General features: G+C 37.2%; 1 long non-coding RNA gene across 1 annotated transcript; it reads left to right on the top strand.

The window, feature by feature from the left end:
* Positions 1–1,849: 1,849 nt before the first annotated feature.
* Positions 1,850–15,385, top strand: LOC135745188 (uncharacterized). Its single transcript, XR_012337747.1, has 3 exons — positions 1,850–2,120; positions 10,038–10,106; positions 13,950–15,385. It is a non-coding gene; the product is annotated as an uncharacterized lncRNA (long non-coding RNA).
* Positions 15,386–16,593: the final 1,208 nt, after the last annotated feature.

The raw sequence follows: 16,593 nt of genomic DNA, 5'->3' as shown, positions 1-16,593 counted from the left end.
TCGTTGAATTATCTCCAACGTCTCCAGATACCAAGGTGCTATGTTCCATTTCCGCAGTCCTCTGCCCAAAGAAAAGAGCTGTGCATCTTTTCAGATGCCTCCATAATAGCGATTGGAGCGGTTGCTTACTTAAAGTGTATCGACAGTGAAGGTCAGCAGTATGTTGGATTCATTATGGGCAAATCCAAACTAGCCCCACGTCCCGCACATACTGTTCCACGACTGGAGTTGTGCGTAGCTGTTCTAGCTGTGGAGCTTTATGAGCTAGTCAGAGACGAGATAGACATTGACATGGATGCTGTGAAATTCTACACCGACAGTAAAATCGTCCTTGGATATATTCACAACAGCACTAGGAGATTTTACACATATGTTGCAAACAGAGTGACTCGTATCCGTAAGTCTTCTCATCCTGAGCAGTGGCATTACATCTCTACAGAGAACAATCCTGCAGATCATGCCACCAGACCAATCCATGCTTCTCACCTGCAACACACAAATTGGTTCTCGGGACCATCATGTTTAACACAATCCCATCCAGAGCCAGCACAGATCGACATCTTCACTCTAGTGGAACCTGATGTAGATGTGGAAATACGACCTGATGTAACGACTTTGATTACAGTAACTTCAGAAACACAGTTGAAGTCACATCGCTTTGAAAGATTTTCTCATTGGATGACTCTGTGTCGTGCCATAGCTTTGCTCATCCGTGTGGCAAGATCATTCAAGACAACTGCCAATCAGAGAAATTTGCAAGGATGGAAGTGTAACACTGAGGCAAGCACCGTAAGTGAGATTCTTCGTGCAAAAGTTGTAATTATTCTCACTGTGCAGTCTGAAATCTTCAAGGAAGAATTCAAATGTCTGGAAACAAAGCAGACATTACCAAAGCAGAGTCCACTCAAAAAGCTTAACCCAATCATTGATGAAGATGGATTGCTTAGGGTCGGAGGTCCCTGCAGACAATGGGGAGGCGCTGCAGACAATAAAAGGTGGGCGGTACTTTTCACGTGCATGACAACTAGAGCTGTGCACATTGAGCTTGTGGAATCAATGTCCACATCTAGCTTCATAAATGCATTGAGAAGATTTTTCTCAGTACGTGGACCTGCCAAGCTTCTTCGCTCTGACAGAGGCACTAATTTCATTGGTGCCTGTAAAGAATTGGGAATCGACCACAGAGATGCAGCATTAAACAGCTACCTTCAGGAGAAAAATTGTACATGGCAGTTTAATCCCCCACATTCCTCACACATGGGGGGATCGTGGGAAAGACTCATTGGGATAGCCAGGCGGATTCTGGATGCCATGCTTCTTCAGTCTGTACATACTCGTCTCACACATGAAGTACTGAGTACCTTGATGGCTGAGGTGATGGCAATAATAAATGCAAGACCATTACTGCCAGTGTCTACCGACCCAGACATGCCAACTGTTTTCACGCCAGCAATGATCTTAACCCAGAAGACCAGTGCTCTAGAGGCCCCATCTGGTAACTTTGATTCAGCAGAGCTGCATACAAAACAATGGAAGCAAGTCCAGTGTCTTGCAGACACCTTCTGGAAGAGATGGAGGAGGGAGTACCTTGCCACTCTTCAAAGTCGCCGGAAATGGACAGACGACAAGCCCAACATCAAACTGGGAGATGTTGTTTTGCTCAAAGAAAAACAAGCTTACAGGAACGACTGGCCGGTGGGACGTGTCATTAAAACATTCCTCAGCAGTGACAACAAGGTTCGAAAGGCAGAAGTAAAAATAGTAAAAGATGGAACTATGAAGGTCTTTCTAAGGCCAATCTCTGACATGGTTGTTCTTTTATCTGAGGGTCAGTAAAAAGATGTTCTCCGTATCGCTTTTGTGCTAAATCTTGTTTAATATTTTTTGTGACACAACCTTATTGTGCCAGGCGGGGAGTGTTCTGTCCTCTCTGAAGTAGTTTGATTTATTTAACATAATTGTGTGTGCAACACTGCCCTCTTTTGGTTAACCTGCAGCAGTACCTCTGGCTTAAGTTTCACTTTCAGTTAGTTGAGTGTGCCTCAGACCATAGTGCTGGTGGTGTTTTCTCTTGCTGCAATTTCTTCCTTTTACATTGTTGCCTTGGATATTATTTGTCCGTAAGTACTGTATTTATCACTAAAACATGTTAAGAGTAATTGTACTTGGCTAAAATTTGGTTTATTGAAGATTTCTTATGTCAAATGACTAAATTGCTAGTTAGGCTAATTGTTAGCATGGCTATTAGCAATGACTCAGCATTTGACTCAGCATTTTTGTTGCTATAAGTTGTATTCATTATTTATCAGTATTGTTTTTGATCACATTTCTGTTTGTATTTTGTCTTTTGATACAGTTTTACAGTGCAATAAGAAAAGTAAAGTTTCTTCATGGAACTCAAGAAAAGTTATGCCTTGTGTTTTTTCTGGAGAACTTTACACTGTTAGCTAACTGTCAAGCTTTGAAGAAGCAACTCATTGCAAGGACAGTATACTAGTCTATTGAGTAAGATTGTGTGATCTATTGTGTCAAAGGCTGCTCTAAGGTCTAGTAATATAAGGATTGAGATTTCACCACGATCGGATGTTAATAGGAGGTCATTTGTAACTCTAAGCAGCGCTGTCTCTGTGCTATGGTGGGGCCTGAATCCTGATTGGAACTTTTCATATGTACTATTATTTGTCAAGAATGTGCGTAACTGGCTTGCCACTACCTTTTCTAATATTTTGGAAAGAAAAGGGAGATTTGAGATTGGTCTAAAGTTATTAAGCTCTCCTTGATCAAGCTGTGGTTTTTTAATCAGCGGTTTAATAACTGCTAGTTTGAAAGCTGTTGGAACGTATCCTATTTCTAGCGATGAGTTAAAGATATGTAGTACCGGAGTTGACACTACAGGGAATACCTCTTTAAGTAGTTTTGTGGGAACGGGGTCTAATATACAGGACGATGATTTGGATGATGTGACTAGTTTTGAGAGCTCATCTATTGTAGTAGGTTTAAATGAATCAAGATGTTCATATGGTAATCTAGTGTTAAGTGAACTAATGGGTAGAGTGATGGCTGCTTGGGTAGCTACGATGTTTTCCCTAATAGCCATAATTTTGTTACAAAAGAAGTTCATGAAATCGTTACTATTGTGTAGTGATGCAAAGTCCGATTCATTTTCGCGAACCGGCTCTTTTCGGACAGTTCGGCTCATTGAACCGGTTCAAAAAGCCGATTCACCGGTTCCTGATGTCATCAAGAAATGACATTACTATACGCATTTATTGTATCAATGAAACTTTCAAATAAAGTCGTTTGTGTCAACACATTAATACATTTAAATAAACAGTTGTTTTTGTGAAGGCATAGGTGATTTATTGCCTTGCATTCACAAGTTAGTAATGTTTGTGGTCACAGTTTAAATCGCGGATCATAAATAATAAATAAATATTAAATGCCAGATATAACTGACCAGTTTTGACAAGCCTACAACTTGAATAAGATTCCTAAAAGACACTGATGCACTATTGCGGATGTGTGTAAGTATAAATAATAAATAAACTTGTGTGTTAAACTCATTGGTCTTCCTTAAACAACTACAATATGATTTGCATGCAAAATAAATCGTATCAAAATCAATAAAACAAGCATATCAAGAAACTAATAAAACAAAAAACTTCGCGAATCAGGCTCGTTCAAATCCTTGGTGATTCACACGCAGTGTCAGCAACTCATTCATGAGAATCGTCGGCAATCCTCGCCTCGGCAATCATCGACAAACTTCGTTCGGTTCTAAGAGTCCGACGTGCTATTTCGGCTGTGCGTCCTGCGTCATCAACCCGAAACCTGTGCCCAAAACTAAAGTTCGATTCAGTTCGATTTGCGAACCGGCTCAACCGGTTACTTCATGAGAACCGGTTCAAAAGAACGATTCGTTCAAGAACCTAACATCACTACTATTGTGTTGAAGTTTACTATTGGTTTCTGTTTGTTCTTTGTTTCTTGTCAGTTTCGCAACTGTGCTAAAGAGAAAAAGAGGGTTGTTATGATTTTCTTTAATAAGCTTACTGAGATAGGTAGATCTGGCCGTTTTTATAGCCTGTCTGTAGTGTTTAACACTCTCTTTCCATGCTGCACGCCATACCTCTAACTTTGTGCTTCTATAATTTCTTTCCATTTTTCTAGCAGCCTTTTTAAGGGCTGCGGTATGATGGTCGTACCATGGAGCTGGCGGTTTTTCTTTGATTTTCTTTTTTCGAATGGGAGCAATGGCATCCAGTGTGTTAGAACAGACATTGTTCAGGTTTTTTATTACAGTATCTAGATCGTCACAGTTATCTGCTACATGTTTCATTTGGGACAGGTCTGGAAGAGTGCTAATAAAGCTGTCTTTAGTGGTGGAAATTATTGTTCTGGCTAGTCGGTAGCATGTTGTGGATTGAGTGATCCTATCTAGAAGTACAGTGTATGACACAAGGTAATGGTCAGAAACTGTATCACTCTGAGGTGATATTTCGATGTCGTTAATATTGAGTCAGAGTGACAGAATTAAAGGGATACTTCACCGATTTAGCATTCAGCTTTGTATCTGTAGAAACCCGGCAGTATTACTGAATGACCATGTTTCCCTCTCTCATTTCCCCCTGAGAGGAGAGATATCTGCATTTTGGTTCTGCAAAAAAGTCCTCCGATGATGTAATATGACGATTTTTGCATCATCGGAGGACTTTTTTGCAGAACCAAAATGCAGATATCTCTCCTCTCAGGGGGAAATGATGGAGGGAAACATGGTCATTCAGTAATACTGCCGGGTTTCTACAGATACAAAGCTGAATGCTAAATCGGTGAAGTATCCCTTTAAGTCTAATGTGTGCTTACGAGTATGCGTGGGCCCTGACACGTTTTGTTTAATACCGAGATAATTTATCATAATATATGAAAACAGTTAAAGTTATCGGGGGTTAAGGGTACTAACTACTTATGTTAGATTAAAGTAATAAACCAATGAATTGAACTGATCACAGTATGGTTCTGAGCATTTGTTTTGTGTAGGCTAAATATGTTTACTTTTGCATTATTCCTTCTGTTCTTCACGTTTACAATGCTATCAAATCAGCTGAAGTAGAAGTCATTTTTGATGAGGTATGTCTCCGTGCATTGTATAAAAAGGGGAAAAATTAGATTTAGGCTACAGAAATTGTTCAATTAATTGAATTAGAAACACTGCAAAAAAGATTTTTGTATCAGTATTTTTCTCTTGTTTTAAGTACAAATATCAAAAAATTCTTAAATCAAGATGCCTTTTTTGATTCAGAAAATAAGTCAAGAAAAGATTTTTTGCATGTTTTAAGCACAAATTCACATCAATTTATTTATTTTTTTTGCCTTAAAGCTAGATTTTGCTTATCAAAAAAATGCATCTTGATGTAAAAATGTTTAGATATTTGTAATGAAAATAAGACAAAAATACTGTTATGTAAGAAGTAAGTAATTTTTTTGCAGTGAACCCACAACGATAAAAATAAGAAAACTTTCAAAAAACTTTTGTCCCCATTTTTTTAATTCATAGATAACAACAAATGAGATTTGAATGATATTTTGACCATTTTAGTATAAAATGTCCCCGGTTTTCATTTAAAAAATCTGGTCACCTTAATCTACCAGCGCCTCTGTTGCAAATGTCCACCAAACTTCTGAGGAGGAAATTTGGTCGCTCTTCAATCCTGGAGCTTCAGCACGTCCTTCTCCTGCTCCTGTTAACAATCTCCGCCATTTTTCGAGACCTCAAAGAGATTTCAGGTAAAAAGTTAGGCTACTGCTGCTTTATATTATGAACGTTTAATCGCCTAGCCCACTGCCTGTCAATAGCACAAGTTCATATTTATATTTGGCAGGGGTGTAAAGTAATTAATTTTCTCAGGATTGATACTTTATTAAGTAGTTATAAAATAGTGTACTGTAACTGTCTCCCGTGCATTTTAACCTACATGCCCCACCTGCATTTTGGCTTACCGCATGTAATTTGTACTGATTAACCAACATTTTTTTCTACATGAAAGTGATAGTTCATCCAAAAAATAAAATTGTGTCATCATTTACTCACCCTCCTGTTGTTCCAAACCGGTATGAGTTTCTTTGTTCTGTTTAATATTAAAGAAGTCATTTTAATAAGTTATGGTTGGCACAGAGTTGGCGGTACATTTTGCGTTTCATAAAAGTAGATAAATAAATATTATGGAAGTGAGTTGGTCCCACCAAATGTGTGCCTACCATAATTTATCAAAATAGCTTGTTTGTAAAACAGAACAAAGAAACTCATACAGGTTTAAAAACAACATGAGAGTGAGTAAATGAAAGAATTTTCAATTTTGGGTGAACCTTTAAATGCTTTGGGTTTTTTCCACCTGTAGAATTGCTTCAAGGGGAAGACATCCATACAATCTCCCTCAAGCAATTCGAGTTCAGTGCATCTCCACGAGAACCAGAGGTGTAAAAAGTACAAAAAAATTTTACTCAAGTGAAAGTACAAGTACTCAGTGTAAATTTTACTCAGTTAAAAGTAAAAGTTTCTGGCCAGAATTATACTTGAGTAAAAGTAAAAAATTACCACATTAAAATTGTACTTGAGTATTAAAAAAGTAAAAGTAACAGGAAGAATGAAAACGAGAGATTCATGTTGTGAATGAACCACAAACAAGGTTTTATTCTTTACAACTGTTTGTATTGAATTGTATTTCATTATCAAACTATAAGACTACTACCTAATTTCCAACATGATCTCACAAAGTTCCGTGGTATAGTCACAGAATTTTTTGCTCATTTATCCGTGTCATTGTCACGGATCTCCGCATTTTTCCATGTCTGTACCACGGACTTTCTTTTTCGTGTCAGGTGCACGTATTGATTACTCAATTGTTTTTCCTATTTTTAAACCATTTTCACGTGGGTTTGGGGTTAGATTTGGTCTTTGGGTTAGGATGTCACTTTAACTATTGGTTTATACTATTTTTTCCAGACTTTTAAACAATTGTCGCCTGACGTTAGGGTTAGGAGTTGGGTCATTTTATGTTACAAAAAAGTCGTTCTAACCCCAAATCCAAGCGAAAATTGTAAGAAAATAGGAAAAACAATTGAGTAACCAATACGTAAAACTAACGCAGAGAAGAAAGTCTGTGGTAAAGACAGAAAAATGCGGAGATCCGTGACAATGAATTTCAGTATGCAACATGCTACTCAAAATTGTAAAACCTCGAATTTAACTTAAATTTCAAGCTCTATCAAGCCTCTCACGGGTAGCCGATGCAGGAACAGAATTTTGGTGCATATCCGATAGGAATCCAATCACATTTAGAACGTGTGAACGGCTAAAAACCACATGAAATCTGTATTTTTCTAATCCATTTCAGGCTACATCCAGAGGTGGTTTGAAATCCATTTCAGTCTTACCGTCCTGATCGCATTTGTGTAGCTTTTTGGTTAAGTTATGCTGTCACGTCACATAAAACTTGTCAGACGTTGAGGCAGATTGTCGTGACAGTGCGACGTCATTGCCATAGAAACAGTGCAGATAATCTGGAAAATGGCTACAGGACGCACAGATTGGATCTGAACAGTTGTGATACACAATGTGGACAGGGAATCTGTCAAATTAGATATGCACCAAAATCAGATTTGGACTGACAGTGTGAACAAGGTATTAGTCTTGATAGAGAGGCTGCAAACAGCAGGGAACTTGTCACACTTCATGTGTTGTCAGTTTCAAAGAAGCGAAAAATCATCATTAGATGAACTGTTGGCCAATTCCTTAGTGTGGTCCAAAGGCTCCAGAACAGGGGCGGTTCTAGACCCTTTTTAGGGGGGCTCCAGCCATCCTATCTGTCATCTTAGCCCCCCCTAAAATTAGTCTTAATTTTTCTACCAAACTATCAAATATATTTTCTGAAGTTTTATTTATTTGTAAAAACAATTTATTTGAAGATAATAATTAAAATAATGCAAAATGCAGGACATTTAGATGAAAAAGAATTACGAGTTTTTGAGCATTTGATTAGCTTTGCTGTTCTGCGCATGCGTCGTAACCGCCAGTGGAGTAGTGGAGGAGCGCGCGAGCGTCACACACAGAGGCAGCTGCCTGTAAACTTAAAATCATTGTTTCATAAAGTATCCAGCGTGGTAGCTCAGAAGGTATTTTTGCTAATGTTTTAATTTGTTTGCTAGCCTGTATGAGTGCAGTCATGTCTGCAAAATATATAAGAATATTCTTCCGTCTTAAATAAGCTAATATAAGTTATCCCCTGTTTATAATTCAAATTGCTTTGAAAACTGAAGCCGTGACATTTTAATTAAGTTTACCGTCATGACACATTTTGCAATACTCGCTGTCAGCAGTCTGCCTTCATTCAGAAACAGCTCAAATAACACGACAGCAGTGTATAAAACCTTTAAATGACATTATAACGATAATTATAACGATAAATATATTAGTGACCACATCATAATGATAACTTCATGCTAATTCGATAAAACGAGCGCGGCATTACCTAATATTGGATATTTCTTGTAATAAAAACTTTTTTTGCAATTGTTTACATGTCACTGAATATGTACATATGCTGTTCTTGTTGCATTTACACAGCGGGAAACCAGCAGATGTCCTCAACTGAATGAATGTAGTAGTTTGTGTAATAATATCATACCTTTTGGCGTAGTCAGTGTGGTAGAAAAATTTCACAGCATCAGCTGTGAAAATACATCTATAACAACGTGTTTGTCATTTAACGTAAGTAAATTAAAACAGTGGACCATATATGTGAGTTCATCATTTGTGCTCTGCATTGAACTTTGTGTGAATAATCCGAAAATAAAAACTGCATGTAAACCGGAGTGAAGAGGTTAGCTCCAGTCATGTAAACATCTTACTGCGATTAAGACCTTACTCGCATTATTGGAAATAATCGCATTTTTGGTGTGCATGTAAACGTGGTCAATGACTGGGCATCAATGTTTTGAAGTTCCAAAAGTGCATCCATCCATCATTAAAGTGATCCATATATAACCCAGTGGGTCTTCTGATGCAAAATGATAGGCTTGTGAGAAAAACTTTATATTTTAAGCTTTAAGGCGAGTAACGATGCATATGTAATGTAAACAGACTACAACAACTCAATCGCATTGTTTCTCATGTGTCTCTACTGCGTTTCATCACAATTCATATTACGACTAGTCATAAGATGCATAACATCCAATGCGATAACACGTGCCGCCATATTTAATTTGCCTTTTAACTTTGTAAATGTCTTGTCTCTATCATATAAAGCTATAAATATGAATAGTTTTTCTCACAAATGTATTGTTTCGCTTCGGAAGACATTTATTAATCCACTGGGTTATATATGGATTACATTAATGATGTATGGATATACTTTTGAGCTTTGAAAAACATTGATCCCAGTCAATGCCATTATAAAGCCAAAATATAAATACAATATATAAATGTAAAGAACCAGGAAATTATTTAATATAACTCTGATTGTGTTCTGTTAAAAAATTAATAGATAACTTCTTGGATGACATGAATGTAAATAATAAGTCAATTTTCGTTTTGGTGGGAGGAGTAATCTTTTAACTCATTCGAGTCATCAGACAGTCATCTTGTTGCTTTGACTGAATTCAGTTACAGATCAAAATCCCTGGTGGTAAATCAACACTGCTCTGTCTTATCTATTTAAGTACACTGACGATCCTGAAGGTGTGTTTAACATTAATAAAATAATAAAGTAATGCATAAAGTGATAATTGAACATTACCGATGATGTGTGCTGTTAACAAGCAGAAGGGTAAAGATAAACTAAAACAAAGACGTCAAAGCAACAAGATGACTTGGTTCAGACAACTCAACCCTTTTAAAATGTCTTTTATTTAACAGTGCATTTTATCCTTTATCTTAGACAAAGCAGGCCATGTTAATTTCATTTAATACTTTCTGGAACAAATCTGGGTCCACTTATCACTTCTACTTACAAATTAACATTTCTGTTCTGCTCCGTTTACAGTGTTTGGGTGAGATATAGACCGAGGACTAAGGCGTATACTAGGACAGAACTAAGTGTTGTGGCCCACAGGTGAGACAAACTTTGCAACTTGGTATCTGTTAGACACGATACATTGAAGAAGGGCCCATTCATATGATACTTAAACTTTGTCCAGGACCATTTGATTTTTGGTTCATTCATACTGCCAATGATTTTTCGGAATCTGTGTTTATGCCGTAAAGACTAGGGCTGTCAAAAGATTAAAAAAATGAATCTAGATTAATCGCATGATTTCATGAGTTAACTCCTGATTAATCGCACATTTTTATCCGTTCTAAATTTACCCTAATTTAACACATTTCAGGTTTTTAATACTCTAATCATATATACATATATAGATGCTTTATGCAAATGTATGTTAACAACAGCCTGTTTACATTTTTAACAGAACCATCAAGACATTGTTTTGTATATGCATTTTCCTTTCAGAAGAATTTTCTTTCTCCATTTTTGTTTGATGGTGCATCATTTGTGACATGTGCTGGCAAATTGAGTCGGAATTAGCTAATTTTCAAAAAATTGTTGTTCATATTTTGACATTCTCTATTAAAACATAGAACAATGCACGATTTGGTGTAATATAACAAAATATGACAGAACTACTTTTTGAAGATTCAGCAAAGTTAAATTACCAGAAAAAATTACCACATCCATACATTAAATTACCACATCAATAACTTAAAATCACTGGTAAAACTATAAGATTTAGCACACACAAAGCAAAAACATCATCAATATATGTTAAACTTTTTTTCTTTTGTTTGATTGACATTGTGACAGACTGCTTAAAATCTAAGTGATCTAATATGATGTTACACATCAGATATTTTTACCTAACAGTTAACCAAACCATTTACTTAAGACATAACAGATTATAGATCCTACCTGCGTGAATTCTTATCAAAACAGATATTTCTAAAACTTTAATTTTGTGTAGATGTCTATATATCCGGGTCGCGCACTCGCGCGTCTGTGTGCACGTGCTTCATGTCAGTCAGTCACCGTGATGAAGATGAAGTTCGCTTTTGAGTCTTGTCGCTCTTAATAACTCTTTAACAATAATCAGGTACCGAACTTTATCTCTCTTAATGACTCTTTTAACATCAACCAAGTCCTGCAGTCTATTTTCTAAGTCATGCATAAAAGCGAAACCAAAATGAATTGAGACGCATCTTTGTATTAGATTAAGCATTAGGAGGACGGGAACGTTACACCTCAGACGTATAAATAAAGATCATTTCATATGTCCAACGAGCATTTAGAGCATTGGATTTGCTAGACGATTTGGTTAATGTTCTTATTTCTATGAAAACCTTTGAATCATTTAGACAGGATCCCATAGGTCTGCGTCTCAGTTCATTCAACTATGGGCTGGACAAGGGTCAAACAGAAATTGCACGTTGCGTTAATCGCCGTTAATAAAATTAGTGGCGTTAAAATGAATTTGAGTTAACGCGTTATTAAAATTAATAATTAATTTTGACAGCCCTAGTAAAGACACATGATGGGTTTAAAGTCCTGCACTTGATAGGTTTTATCCACAGTGTCTGTAGGTTTGTTATTATTGATTATATCTCTCTGCAGAAGACTGGATTTTTGTTTATGATAAGACTATAATGGAATGCGTGATGCGCTGTTCTAGTATGCACATGAATTAACCCAATTTCAAAGTGGATATTTGAAACTCCCTGAACTCTGTCCTAGTCCAGTTTGCAGACATTTCTCATCGTGAATGTAAATGTTCATTTAAACCCCCGTTTTAAAGAGCTGAACTGTATATCTTGTTGCGATGACGCACATGTATTTTGTTTACTATAAGCTCATGTGAGCGCCTGATGCGCTAGAACTGTTGTGCTGCTAAATGATCTCTGCTTCAGCGTTGATAGTGACGAGCTCCCTGATCTCTGCTTCGGTCCAGTTTGCCGACCTTTGTAAAACCCTTGTTTTAAAGCTGAACCATAACATCAAAATTACGCCATTGTTTCTGCGTTTCATTCACAAAGAGGGCTTTCCAGGTTTCTTACGGTAATGTTACTAGGTCCTCTTTCCTGGAACAATCCCAGAACATCTACGGCACATGTTTGCGTTCACACAAATGCCTGTCTGCCAATTTTACGGATATTTTCTGGGACCAAAGTGCTGTGTGAATAAAGTTATACTTTACTCGATTACACGAACATTGATGCAAGCACTTGTTCAACACAGTTTGATGGTAAGCAAGTGGGTGACTGTTATCTTTAGATATCTCTTACAATAAAATGTATAATTTTCAAGACATTTGCATGAATTCCTCCTACAGCACTCATTTTAAAGGCATTCCATGCAGTTTGATGTTTTTGTCAAACAGCGACCCCTAGAGTCACTGGGGAAAACTTGCAACTGTCGTAATTTCTCACGCCCACTCTGTACGTACCTGTAAGGATAGTGTTGGGCGTGAGATGTACTCCGAAGATAATGACCAGGGAATGTTTCACAATTTCATACAAATATTAGGCTACTGCATGTCTACTAAACTACAGATGATGGTAATAGGATAATATGAAGTTTATGCCAAGTGTAGAGTAGGCATATAATAATAAAAGTAGCCTACCGCGTTTGCTGGCTTATTACGTTTTTACAAGATTGCAGCTTAATCACAAGTAAACAGTCTATAGTCTAACGTTATGTCTACTGTATAATTTCATTTGTTTTTAATTGTAATGTAAACATTACAAAATGCATTGACAAAGTTAATTGTATACGTTGCATTATTTCATAACATTGGCCGTTATTCGTTGGCCATAAGAAATCGAAATTAGACAAATGACTACGTACACATCACAACACAACACTTGAGTTTAGATGGCCAAAAAAAACATGTAAGAGAAACGAGTGTTTGTTAGCAAGTCTGCTAAATGCTCTTATGATCGTAAGCTAGCTAGACCCTTGTTGAAGTTATTTTACTGGTCTAATTATCAACACTGGATGAATGAACAGCTTAGTAAAAAAATACACACTACAAGCAAGCGCAACCACATACAACATAGACCGCAAACAAATTTACAAATAAGAGATTTACTTACTTGTCCATCAACAAGATCGCCAGATCAGCATCCCTTTTGCAGGGCTGTCTATTAGCTCACGCTAACGAGTAAAAACCTGACCGAGTGGGACTCTTGTCCGGTTCCTAACTCTGTCAGATTCTCTTTTTCGCTTTCTACTCTCTTCCGAACGGGTTTTCTTAGCTGTTTCCCTCATCGAGCATCACGTCTCAAATGCGCGCGTGCAGTTGTTGTTACAGGCTTGTTTGACTTCATGCAGCGCTGCAGGAACCGACAGCCGGATGACGTCAAAGTGCCGTCTCGGATCATTCTCACGGTACTTTTACGTCATCCGACTGCCGGTTCTTGCAGCGCTGCACGAAGTCGAACAAGCCTAACGTGTGTGACGTCGTTGCCGTAAAGCAAGTCGTGATTCTCGCGAGATTTGTCAGGGGCGGTTCTCTCAAGCTTGCATTGCTGGTTTTGGTAGCGGCGTCCTTCCCGAGCTTCAACAGGGGGATGATTCGCCATACTATGACTTCGTTTACCATCGAAATGACTTTGAAGCTGTTATATTAAGGTAAAATAACTGCATAGTGTGTCTTTAAGTATAGCTGAGGATGCAAAGAAGAATTAACACTGTTTATAATGCACAGCCAGACACTCAGGAATGCAACGACACAGTAGACCAGATGTTTTATATGCTTACATAAAGTACTCTATGCTTTGTGGGTCCACTTTTTGATTATCTATCCAATATACACGATTGTTCATGTTTGCCATAGGCACCTACATTTAAACATAAAAATGTGATCGTATGATTAATAATTTTTTGTTGGATGTTTCCATTTAGGTGATCCTAAAGCAACAAAGAGGAACCATGGAGAGGAAGAAGTGGTGTCCAGATGTTTAAAAGGCGGTGTTGGGGACAGGAAACAAAGGCAACAAAGAGGATCCTCTAAGGTTTAAAGGCACTGCTTGCAGAGACAAGTGCAGAAAACAAAGACAGAAGACCTGTCGAGAATGTTTTATGATTAAATGTTTTTGTTATGTACATGCACATTATTATTTACAATATATTTCTAAGATACATAAATATGTGACCTTGTATATGAAATCCAGGCTACTGTCTTAAAATCTAATGACATCTAAAGTTTGAATTTACTGATTTAACATTGAGTTCAGTCTTTGGCATGACCTTACTCAGTCAGTATTGAATACCGTAAAACTTCAAATAATAGCCGAGTCCCAAATAGACGCCTGTCTCTTTTAGACGCCTGGTGTGACGACAGGTTTGGGTAAATAAACGCCGGTCTCAAATAAAGGCCTGGTCTGTTTTTTAGTTTCGGAATCTTCTAAAACCCGTCAGATAGTCTGTTTAAGACAGTTCTATGGTGCAGATTGAACACGCTAAAGTTTTTTTTGCTTACCGGTAGATGTCACGTGACAGACGCACTCATTCGGTTACTCATCACTATCACAACACAATAGTAGCGAATGACAGTAGCGAAGTGGCAATCGGGAGAGTCGGGACTTTTCCCGGTGGGCCGGTAGTGTTTTGAGGCCGCTGATAATAGCCGGGCTTTCAGTCTTTTGTCATGCATGCACTCCCACCACACATTGTATTTCTCGCGCGGAAACACTATTTATCATATTTTATATGCTGCAGCGCCCAAAATGTATCTGGCCGCACTGCTCTCTCTCTCTATCAAGCCCGTCTTCCCTAGAGTTCTAGTCGAGCGAGCCAATACAAAAAAAAGAGAAAGAGGCTACACAATAGCCAATCAGAAAATAGCACTGTTGTATGTGGGTAAGATTTCACTCAACAACCAATGAAAAAACATATCCTTGTTTGCTTTATTTATACTGCCAATAATTTAAGACTGTTGTTATTACACAAACTAATTTGTTAAACACATTCAAATTTAAAATAAAACGTAATATGTGGTAACCTCCTGCTGTCATGCTGGAACAATTAAATTAAAAGCCTGTCTCTTATAGACGCCTGTCTCTTTTAGACGCCTGGTGTGATGATAGGTTTGGGAAAATAAAAGCCCGGGCTATTATTTGAAGTTTTACGGTATGTCAAGATTATATTTTCAGAGAATGTTTTCTGAATTGTGTAGGATGATTTTATGTAGAAAACAGTAAGTCACAAAGAAATACTTTGCTGGGTTTTCACAGGCCGTGTCCCATTTGTACAACATATATGAATTATCCAAACTGTTATATTTTAGCATTTCAAATGCAGCCACCCTTTGCCTAGAATTTGAAATATATACCCTTGGGTTTTTTCCTACCCAGTCTCACAAAGTTTCGTGATATAGTCACGTATTTTTTTGATTCTTTTTTCGTGCTATTATCACGAATTTTCGCGTTTTTTCGTAATCGTATCACGAATTCCTGTTTTCGTGTGATTATCACGTATTGGTTACTCAACTGCTTTTTCCTATTTTTAAACCATTGTCGCTTCGGTTTAGGGTTAGATTTGGTGCTTGCATTAGAATGTCACTTTATATATTGGTTTATACTATTTTTCCTGATTTATTTTTTTAAAAGTCGCCTGGCGTTAGGGTTAGAGTTGGGTTTGGTTAGGGATGTCATTTTATGTAAATCTAACCCTAAACCGAAGCGACAATGGTAAGAAAATAGGACAAAACAGTTGAGTAACCAATACGTGATAATCACACGAAAACAGGAATTCGTGATACGATTACGAAAAAACGCGAAAATTCGTGATAATAGCACGAAAAAAGAATCAAAAAAATACGTGACTATATAACGAAATTTCGTGAGACTGGGCTGGTTTTTTCAGTAATTTTTTGAGATCTCACCCTGAGATATTTTTAAAGAAATTTCCATGTATTATGGGCTTGAATTACTTGTTTATTTTATCATTTTGTCCAAGTAATTTGAAAAAAAGTTTTAAATTCAATTTTAGTTCTCAATTGAAATAAATGTATATGTTGAGACTATATTTTTGTCCACAAACGTAATTGAATTATATACCTTAAGAGTATATTATTTTGAAGGGTATAAGAATATTTTAGTCAAGTGTTTAAAAACGTTTACACAGTAGTATAGCAGTGTATAATAGTTACAGAATATGTAATTTATATTTATGTGTGACACATCTAAATATTCTGTTACTGATTTATCCAAGTTGTTTATGTGTTATATTTGTCAAATGAATAAATTTGCAACAGTTATTGACAGTGGTGTACTTGTTTTTAGTTATTATTGCACAGAAGCACATTATTCTGAATAAGTGTGAATGAATAAAGGTTTTAATTAATAAATAAATGCCCGGTAAAGCCCGTGCAGAGCGGCTGAAATTGCATCGTTTAAACATCGGCCCGAGGGCATTTGCGACGAGATGCCGACATCTAGACGACATCTTCCCAATGAGCAAACGCTCCCTGAGCGACATCTTGCCGATGGAACTTTGAAAGTCGGCACAACGTCAGCCAGATGTATGTGTGCTGTCTGGGTATTAT

The sequence above is a fragment of the Paramisgurnus dabryanus genome, chromosome 10, assembly GCF_030506205.2.
Source record: "Paramisgurnus dabryanus chromosome 10, PD_genome_1.1, whole genome shotgun sequence".
Classification (NCBI taxonomy): Eukaryota; Metazoa; Chordata; class Actinopteri; order Cypriniformes; family Cobitidae; genus Paramisgurnus; species Paramisgurnus dabryanus.
The sequence above is the reverse complement of the archived record's forward strand: the minus strand, read 5'-3'. Positions and strand labels throughout refer to the sequence as shown.